Source organism: Aquarana catesbeiana, linkage group LG06 (assembly GCF_042186555.1).
Source record: "Aquarana catesbeiana isolate 2022-GZ linkage group LG06, ASM4218655v1, whole genome shotgun sequence".
Lineage (NCBI taxonomy): Eukaryota > Metazoa > Chordata > Amphibia > Anura > Ranidae > Aquarana > Aquarana catesbeiana.
Window position 1 is genome coordinate 109,317,412 of NC_133329.1, and position 11,084 is coordinate 109,328,495.

General features: G+C 45.9%; 1 protein-coding gene across 1 annotated transcript in view; it reads right to left on the bottom strand.

Annotated features, from left to right (window-relative positions):
- LOC141148856 (histone lysine acetyltransferase CREBBP-like) overlaps positions 1 to 11,084 on the bottom strand; it is a 275,728-nt gene that overhangs the window by 184,952 nt on the left and 79,692 nt on the right. The gene's annotated exons all lie outside the window — the stretch shown is intronic.

Here is an 11,084-nt window from a genome sequence, read left to right on the forward strand (position 1 = left end):
TAAGTCTTTAATACATTGTTGAACTTCCGATTCCTGAATATCACGGTCCATAAGGTCCATCTGTGCCTCGGATATGGTAGGCAGAGAAATACACTGCAGAAAATCCGCCCTATCCCATTCAGTCTTAAGGTCTTAGGCTGAGTAGAGGGTAGTGAGTCTATAGCGGAACTCGTCCATTATACAGATCGGGTTACTAGTGAGTACATTATGTCGAGTACGTAAAGTAATAGGGGTGGGCTTGGAATTAAGTGTACGTAATCTCTTGGCCAGCATCACATTTGGTTTATTAGCATTGATGTACCAATGCTGGCGAGACCAACGCAAAGTGCGTTCTGCCTGGTCAGTAAGACATAAGTCTAATTCTGTGCGAGCCTGGTCCAAAAGTTTACAATTTGTGGGTGTTGGGGTTTGTTTGAAAGCTGCGGAAATAGAGTCCAGCCAGGATTCCAATGTTGTCTGCAATTTTTGTCTTTCCTTTTTGCGTTTTGATGCTATCTGAATGATATGACCTCTGAGCACAGCCTTATAGGCTCCCCACAGGGTAACTGGGGAGGAGACAGAGGTGGAGTTAAGATGAAAATATTCTGAAGTGTTTAGTAAGTCTTCTTGAATATCTTGCAGATCTTGAGATAACAGTGAGTCATTCATGATCCAGGAGGAGTGTTGGGGGTTATGCACTAGAGACTGGCAAACTACTAGAAGGGGGTCGTGATCTGTCCAAGGGGCCACTAGGATGGACACTGATTCTATTAAAGGGAGATGTTTTCTAAGCATTATCACATGATCAATTCTAGAGTGTGAATGGTGTGGGTGGGAGTAGTATGTATAGTCTTTACTCAACGGGTGCAATTCCCTCCAGAGATCCACCAGATCATGAGAGCGTAGGGAATGTGAAAATGTTTTCGCTGCAGAGGAAACGGCTACTCTTTCAGAGGGATATTTGTCCAATACAGGGTCCAGGGCTACATTTGAGTCTCCCGCTAACAACAGGGTCCCCCTTTGGTGCGATGTCAACAGGGAGCAAACGTGTGACAAAAAGGGTCCCGGGTTAGAATTGGGAGCATAATAGGTCAGTATGGTAACCTCTGCGTCCTGAATATTACCTACGAGCAGGAGATATTTACCATCAGGGTCTGCTATCTGTTTATCACACCGAAAAGGGACCGTCTTGTCAAAAGTTATTAAAACTCCCCTCTGTTTGGTCGGGCCATTGGCTAAAAACACTTGGGGGTATTGTGCGTCAAACTATTTAGGGTAGGAGGCGGAGGAAAAATTAGTTTCCTGTAAGCATGCAACGTCAATATGTTGTTTTTTAAGGTATTTAAATACTTTTACCTTTTTTTGTGGTGAGTTCATTCCTTGAACATTTAATGACAACCAGTTTAATGTCATGGTGGAAAAGCAGTTAAAAGCTTACCTTTGGCTCCAGATGCAACCCCCATGGACTCAAGAGAAAGGGAAAAAAAAATAAAAAGAGATGTCGTGGGAAAAAAAGAAGGCAGCGAAAGAGAGAAAAAAGAGAAAGAAAGGTAAGCACTGAAGAACTGAGAAAATCTCAGAAGAAATATGTTAAATAAAGCAATAGTGCAACTTGGTTTGGGTCCGTGAACCCACCAAGAGGTCGGTGGTAGGCTAGGATCATGATCCTATTCAAGTGCTGACACTATGGGGGCGCAGTGGTCCACCTGGCCCACTCGGCTTACTTAATCTTTGAAAAGAAAAGAAAAACAAAAAAATGCATATTAATGAGCACTAAATATAACGAAGCATAAATCATATTATTCGACACGAACAATCAACGATGAAATAGTAACTTTTAGCTCAGACAAAAGCTTGGACAGTCCCCTTGCGGATCTCCCCGGATCCGGGGAGAGCCCGTGAGAGGCACTTGGCGCAGAACATGAGCAGCTCTGGCACTGGAATCCGCTTCCAGCTTGATAATGTGGTACAGCAAACCATAATATCCAAAAATAAGTGTACACTATCGAAACTCATCCATGAAGGCTATAGGGAATAGGGGCGTACCCCGCCGCCCACAGTGAGCACCAGGCAGGTCCGACTGCAGGTCCTGAAAATGGCATCTCAGGTCGGGCAAGGATGATGCTTGGACTTGGCGACCCCAGTGGGAAAAAGACAGCTTAAAGGGGAAACCCCACCTGTATTTAATACCTTGGGTTTGCAGAATTTGAAGATAGGGTTTCAAGTTCCTTCTTTTCGCAATCGTGACCGGGGATAGATCCGCGAACAGTTGAAGGGAATGATTTTAATTGGTATATATTCAAAATATTTTCAAAATTTCTTACAAATATGTGAAAAGTGTGGTGTGCATTTGTATTCAGCCCCCCAGAGTCAATACTTTGTAGAGCCACCTTTCTCTGCAATTACAGCTGCAAATCTTCTTGGGGATGTCTCTACCAGCTTTGCACATCTAGTGAGTAAAATTTTTGCCCATTCTTCTTTGTAAAATAGCTAAAGCTCTGTCAGATTGGATGGAGAGCATTTGTGAACAGCATTTTTTAAGTCTTGCCACAGATTCTCAATTGGATTTAGGTCTGGACCTTGACTGGGCCATTCTAACGCATGAATATGGTTTGATCTAAACCATTCCATTGTAGCTCTGGCTGTATGTTTATGGTCATTGTCCTGCTGGAAGGTGAACCTCTGCCCCAGTCTCAAGTCTTTTGCAGACTCTAACAGGTTTTCTTCTAAGATTGCCCTGTATTTGGTTCCATCCATCTTCCCATCAACTCTGATCAGCTTCCCTGTCCTTGCTGAAGAAAAGCATACCCACAACATGATCAAATCACCACCATGTTTCACGGTGGGGATGGTGTGTTCAGGGTGATGTGCAGCAGGGCCGGACTGGCCTACCGGGATACTGGGAAGTTTCCCGGTAGGCTGTCTGCACCTAGTACCCCTGGGGTCGCTTTTGGCTCTGAGCTTAGCTGGCTGACTGTGTCAGCAAAATACAGAGCAGCGGCGGCCGCCGCACTACACAATGGCTGTGTGTGCCGCCTCCTCCGATCCGGCGCACCGCCCACAGAACTAAAGAGTGATATGCCTCCGTGTGCCTGAGGGGAGGAGCAGGAGAACACCGTGCTGCTCGATTTTCCCTTTGTGACTGGTCCCGTGCGGCGCCAGCACCGCCCACTAATCTGCACGAGGAGAATAGAAGTGAACGGCCCGTGCAGCTGCAGCACAGGAATTAAGGCACAAAAAAAACTCTCTCTCTCTCTCTCTCTCTCTCTCTCTCTCTCTCTCTCCCCCCCCTCTCTCTCTCTCCCCCCCCCTCTCTCTCTTCCCTCCCCTCTCTCTCTCTCTTCCCCCCCTCTCTCTCTTCCCCCCTCTCTCTCTTCCCCCCCCTCTCTCTTCCCCCCCTCTCTCTCCCCCCCCCCTCTCTCTCCCCCCCCCCTCTCTCTCTCTCTCTCTCTCTCCCCCCCCCCCCTCACTTCCTTTCTCTTCCTTTCTCTCTCTCTCCTTTTTTGTGACAGTCACATTTGTCTGCAATTTGGTCTTCAGGGAGGTGTACAAGTTCATGTTTTGTTCAAGTGCCAGATTATCGTGGAAAGCTGTATACCATCAAACGCAGCCACTGTACCCATAAATTGCCACCACTGTGCCCATCAAACGCAGCCATTGTGCCCATTAAACGCAGCCACTGTGCCCATAAATTGCCGCCACTGTGTCCATCAAACGCTGCCATTGTACCCATCAAACACAGCCACTGTGCCATCAAACGCAGCCACTGTACCCATAAATTGCCGCCACTGTGCCCATTAAACGCAGCCACTGTGCCAATAAATTACCGCCACTGTGCCATCAAACGCAGCCACTGTGCCATCAAGTGCAGCCACTGTGCCCATAAATTTCCGCCACTGTGCCCATTAAACGCAGCCACTGTACCCATTCAACGCAGCCACTGTGCCATCAAACGCAGCCACTGTGCCATCAAACGCAGCCACTGTACCCATAAATTGCCGCCACTGTGCCCATTAAACGCAGCCACTGTACCCATAAATTGCCGCCACTGTGCGCCATTAAACGCAGCCACTGTGCCAATAAATTACCGCCACTGTGCCATCAAACGCAGCCACTGTGCCATCAAGTGCAGCCACTGTGCCCATAAATTGCCGCCACTGTGCCCATTAAACGCAGCCACTGTGCCATCAAGCGCAGCCACTGTACCCATTAAACGCAGCCACTGTGCCATCAAACGCAGCCACTGTGCCATCAAACGCAGCCACTGTACCCATAAATTGCCGCCACTGTGCCCATTAAACTCAGCCACTGTGCCCATAAATTGCCACCACTGTGCCCATTAAACGCAGCCACTGTGCCCATAAATTACCGCCACTGTACCATCAAACACAGCCACTGTACCCATCAATTGCAGCCACTGTGCCCATTAAACGCAGCCACTGTGCCATCAAGCGCAGCCACTGTACCCATAAATTGCCACCACTGTGCTCATTAAACACAGCCACTGTGCCCATAAAACACAGCCACTGTGCCCATAAATTGCCACCACTGTGCCCATCAAACACAGCCACTGTGCCATCAAACGCAGCCACTGTACCCATCAATTGCAGCCAAATGTGCTTTAAAATGCATGGTTTTCCATTTTATGAACAAAAAAATAATGACGTTATGCTGTTGGGCTGGTATAATAATGCTATGGGGCTGGTATGACATTTTTTCCAGGGCTGGTGTTCATTCCCAGTCCGGCCCTGATGTGCAGTGTTAGTTTTCCGCCACACATAGCGTTTTACTCATCTGATCAGAGCACCTTCTGCTACATGTTTGCTGTGTCCCCAACATGGCTTCTCGCAAACAGCAAACTGAACTTCCTATGGATTTCTTTCAACAATGGCTTTCTTCTTGCCACTCTTCCATAAAGGTCAGATTTGTGGAGAGCACGACTAATAATTGTCCTGTGGACAGATTCTCCCACCTGAGCTGTGGATCTCTGCAGCTCCTCCAGAGTTACCATGGGCCTTTTGGCTGCTTCTCTGATGAATGCTCTCCTTGCCAGGCCTGTCAGTTTAGGTGGATGGGCATGTCTTGGTAGGTTTTCAGTGCCATACTCTTTTCATTTTCGGGTGATGGATTGAACAGTACTCTGTGAGATGTTAAAAGCCTGGGATATTTTTATATAACCTAACCCTGCTTAGAAATTTAATTACACACAGGTGGATTCTATTTACTAATTAGGTGACTTCTGAAGGAAATTTGTTTCTCTAGATTTTAGTTAGGGGTATCAGAGTAAAGGGGCTGAATACAAATGCACGCCACACTTTTCAGATATTTATTTGTAAAACTTTGGAAAACCATTTATCATTTTCCTTCTACTTCACAATTATGTGCCACTTTGTGTTGGTCTATCACATAAAATCCCAATAAAATACATTTACGTTTTTGGTTGTAACATGACAAAATGCGGAAAATTTCAAGGAGTAAGAATACTTTTTTAAGCCACTGTATACTGTATACTGAAATGTATGCAGCTACAATGCTATACTGGTAATGATGGTGATCAATGACTAATAGTGGGACTGTGATAGTGTGGTGAGAAATCTGGTGCTAACAGACCCTCGCTGGGAAGTACACTAACTGACACTGACATCACTAGTGACACTAATACAGTGATCACATATAATACTATACACTGTCACTGTACTAATGATATTGGCTGGGAAGGGGTTAACATCAAGAGGCAATCAAGGGGTTAAATTTGTGCCTAACAAGTATAATGTGTGTGATATATGCTGCTTTTACTAACAGATCTGGCTGTTTTTTTCTCCCTGCTTTGCAGGGAGAAGAAACAGCTAGTTCACGGATTTGTGTACAGAGCCCTGTGTGTTTGTAAACACAGGACTCTTTGCTGTCACTGGTTATAGCCAATCTGCAGGTCTCAGCCATAAGTCATTGGCTGGGACCTGCTGAAAAAGTCCTGCTGTAGCCAACGACCGTGCCGGTCAGCATGGGGTGCACATATGCACGCCCCTAGCCCCAAACAGACTGGATCAGGTACATGATCCAGCCTGCCCTTGCAGGCCACCTGCAGTAAATGTACTGTGGGCAGGTAGGAACTGGTTAAGGTAGACAGACTATAAAGATTATTTACTAAAGCTTGACAGTGTAAAATCTGGTGCAACTCTGCATAAAAACAAATCAGCTTCCAGGTTTTATTGCCAAAGCTTAAAGGTTAAGTTCACCTCTACAGGAAAATATGTAAGGTGAACATACACAGGTCCCCCTCCTCACACCCCCCCCCCCCCCCACAGTCCCGCTAACCTGGATTGCGGCGATCTCCCGTTCTGGGCCCGGTATAGCCGCGTCAGGAGTCCGGGGCTTAGAAATCCCCGCAGCTGAATCTCGAAAACGTACCCTGTCAGGAAGGACATTTCGGAGCATTCTAATTGGTCAGCAGCGTCACATTGGCGGCGCCGACCAATCAGAACATGCATAGCCCCTCCTGTCAGCGGGGAAGAAGACATGTGAATGCCGAGGGGATTTCTAAGCCCCGGACACCCTGGCGCGGCTATACCGGGGCTCAGAACGGGAGATCACCGCGCAACAGGTCAGCGGGACTGGGGTTGGTGGTGAGGAGGGGATGATGTGTAAGTTCACCTTACAGATTTTTCTGTAAAGGGAAACTTACACTTTAATTGAACAAGCTGAAGCTAGATATCTGGGCACCATGCACAGCTGCACCAGGTTCTGAGCGCACCAGTTTTAGGAAATCTTCTCCAAAGTGCAGAAAAGCATGTGTAATAACCACTTAAAGTGTTTCTAAACCCAGTAGTATGAAAATACTTAATCCCCCCGCAGTGCCCACAGCTTATAAATCAACTTTTTACATTAAAATACTGCCATAATATACCTTTTTGGCTGATCTGTATACCACTGTCACATGATAAACTGCAGGGTTTGCCCAAGTGTTGAGTGTCCAGGTAGGAGGAGATTTCCACCATAGCCTGTGTCCTCATGCTGTTATGGGAGGCAGATCATCCACGAATCAAGATGTAACATCCCACCCACTTCTTTTTTTAGTTACTGGGCATACACGCTCAAATGTGTGAAGTCAATACCATGTGACCTGGCTAGCTCTGACCAACCAGGAAATGTTCTCTCCAGCAATAGAGACCAAACTGAGCATGTGCAGCCTTACCACTCTATGTCATATCTGACCTTGCCAAGAGAGATCCTGCAGGAGGGGGAGGATCTGTCCATATAAGATCAATGAGCTTTTTTACACAATACAGAGAATTGAACCCTTAAGTTCCACAGTGAGTATAACAAGCATGCTATTCTGCATATACAGACAGATTTTACTGTTGTGGGTTTAGTAACACTTTAAGGCAGTGGCGGAACTACCGCCATAGCGACACACGTGGCCGCTATGGGGCCCGCAGCTGTTAGGGGCCCGGACCCGGTGAGGACAGGCGGCTCTGCGGGTGAGAGCGGGTGGCTTTGCGGGCAAGAGCGGGCGGCTTTGCGGGCCCGCGGTGAGAGAGCGGGCGGCTCTGAGGGCTGTCAGGCGGTGAGTCAGCTGGGCAGCTGGGGGTGCATAGGGATGACATCATCTCTCACCGCCCCGGCGCCCTCCCTGCATCCCTGCAGTGCAGTTCCCCCCCCACTGTGCAGGCAGCCTCAGGAAGCAGAGAGATGACCTTATCTCTCTGCTGCTTGACTCTGGGACACAGCATGAAAGTGACACAGCAAGTGACAATCCGTAATGTGTGACAGGTGAAGTGGCAAGTGACAATCCGGGACGTGGCAGCAAGTGACGATCTGTAATGTGTGGCAAGTGACAATCCGGGACGTGGCAAGTGACAATCCGTAATGTGTGGCAGGTGACATGGCAAGTGACTATCCGTAATGTGTGGCTGGTGACGTGGCAAGTGACTATCCGTAATGTGTGGCAGGTGACGTGGCAAGTGACTATCCGTAATGTGTGGCAGGTGATGTGGCAAGTGACTATCCATAATGTGTGGCAGGTGACATGGCAAGTGACAATCTGTAATGTATGGCAGGTGACGTGGCAAGTGACAATCTGTAACATGTGGCAGGCGACGTGGCAAGTGACAATCCGTAATGTGTGGCAAGTGACAATCCGGGACGTGGCAAGTGACAATCCGTAATGTGTGGCAGGTGACGTGGCAAGTGACAATCCATAACATGTGGCAGGCGACGTGGCAAGTGACAATCCGTAATGTGTGGCAAGTGACAATCCGGAAAGTGGCAAGTGACAATCCGTAATGTGTGGCAGGTGACGTGGCAAGTGACAATCTAATGTGTGGCAAGTGACAATCTGGGACGTGGCAAGTGACAATCAGTAATGTGTGGCAGGTGACGTGGCAAGTGACAATCCGGGACGTGGCAAGTGGACAATCGGCAACATGTGGCAGGTGACATTCTGCAATGTGTGACAAGTGACAATCTGCATCTGGTGGCAGGCAATGTGGCAAGTGGACAATCCGCAACATGTGGCGGGTGATGTGGCAAGTGACATTCCGTGACAAGTTGCATCTGGTGGCAGGCTACGGTGGCAAGTGACACGCTCAGGGCTCCCACTGATTCTGCATTATGGTGAGTTGAACTATTCAATTTTATATAACAGAACAGAAATTGGTTAGAAGGCTGGAGGTCAGCAATGTGTGTCCTTTAGGGGCTGCATACAGTATACTGCATACTTTATTGTTCAAAATTAATATAAGCTGTTGCCTGGGTACTGTGCCACATGGGTGCGGTAATCTGTTGTTCAATGGCATTAGTTCTTTTTTTTTTGTGGAGGGGACGGTTTGCAGGGGGGGGGGGGAGCGGTTTGCAGGGGGGGGGGGCCCATACAACATTTTGCTATGGGGCCCTGTGATTTCTAGTTATGCCCCTGCTTTAAAGGAACAGGCCTTATTTGGCATTTTTTGTTTATAAGTAAAAAAATCTGTATTTTTTGATAGAAAATTACTTAGAACCGCAGTATTTGCGCAACAGTTTTTTTTACGAAATTTTTTGGGAAAAAATACACTTTAATAAACTTTAATGCAAAAAACACAATATAAATATAAATATAATATAAAACACAATATATAACCCAAAGGATATCTAACATGTCATGCTTTAAAATTGTGCACACTCATGGCTTGCCGACGAACTGCGATACTTAAAAATCTCCATAGGCGACTTTTTCATTTTTTTTTTGTTACAGGTGACCAGTTTAGAGTTCCAGAGGAGGTCTAGCGCTAGAGTTATTGCTCTTGTTATAATGTTTGCGGCGATATCTCACATGTTTGGTGCGGACACCATTTACATATACGTGCATGACTTACATATGCGTTCTCTTCTGCGCATGAGCATTGATATATGGAGGCGCTTTTTTTTTTTATTATTATTTTTACACTGTCCCTTTAATGTTTTTTTTTTTTTTACATCACTTTTATTCCTATCACAAGGAATGTAAAAATCCCTTGTGATAGAAATGACATGGCTTCTTTATGGAGAGACCTGGGGTCTTATAGACTCTAGCTTTTGAAAGCATCTGATCGAGAAAAAAAAAAACATTGCTCTTATGCTTAAAAAATAAAATGGTTTACCTCCGCCCTAGACCAGAAGTGACTTCATGACGTTGCTCCGGTCCTCCTGGTGATAGCTTCAGCCATAACCCCAGTAATCCACTTCAAAGTGGTTACGTACTTTATATAAGAGATTCACTTTTTTTAAAATTATCCTTTGTGCTGATTTTTCTGTGTATGTGAGAATCTTACTTGTATTACAGTGATTGTGGAGTATTAAATATGTGTATATTGCATGCAAAATAGGTCTATATTTAACCATGCCCCTTTGTAACATGCCTAATATTCAGCCCAATGTAGCTATGCCAATTTTATACACAGTTTCTCTTCCCTATACCTTGGTGTCCTTCATTCTTATGTTCAAAAACTGGAAGGTTTGCAATGTCTTGTGCAGAATATATATTCACAAAATTGCTAGCTACCCTCTACACTTCTTGATAGTTTTGAAGCTAGCCTGCCACATCCTGCTTTATGTACATTCCTGCTGGCCATTGAAGCAGCCTATCTTAAGCTTTAGTCTGCAAGCCACAAAGCTTTAATGATCTGAACAGTTTGGAATCTGTTAGTAGCAGTGGGAAATACTGACAGTAGACAAACAGTTGTTTGTGCACTGGTACGCAGTCATGTTGGAACAGGAAGGGGCCATCCCCAAACTGTTCCCACAAAGTTGGGAGTATGAAATTGTACAAAATGTCTTGGTATGCTGACGCCTTAAGAGTTCCCTTCACTGAAACTAAGGGGCAAAGCCCAACCCCTGAAAAACAACCCCACATCATAAACCCCCCTCCACCAAATGATTTTGACCAGTGCACAAAGCAAGGTCCATAAAGACATGGATGAGCAAGTTTGGGGTGGAGGAACTTGACTGGCCTGCACAGAGTCCTGACCTCAACCCAATAGAACACCTTTGGGATGAATAAGAGCGGAGACTGTGAGCCAGGCCTTCTTGTCCAACATCAGTGCCTGACCTCACAAATGCACTGGTGGTCAAACATTCCCATAGACACACTCCTAAACCTTGTGGACAGCCTTCCTGAAGAGTTGAAGCTGTTATAGCTGCAAAGGGTGGGCCAACTCAATATTGAACCCTACTGACTAAGACTGGGATGCCATTAAAGTTCATGTGCGTGTAAAGGCAGGCATCCCAATACTTTTGGTAATATAGTGTATATTGGTATATCAACTTTTAGGGCAATTTTATATAGAGTGTATATATGTACAGTGGGGCAAAAAAGTATTTAGTCAGCTACCAATTGTGCAAGTTCTCCCACTTAAAAAGATGAGAGAGGCCTGTAATTGTCATCATAGGTAAACCTCAACTATGAGAGACAAAATGTGGAAACAAATCCAGACAATCACATTGTCTGATTTGGAAAGAATTTATTTGCAAATTATGGTGGAAAATAAGTATTTTTCTCAATATCAAAAGTTCATCTCATTACTTTGTTATATATCCTTTGTTGGCAATGACAGAGGTCAAACGTTTTCTGTAAGTCTCCACAAGGTTGTCAC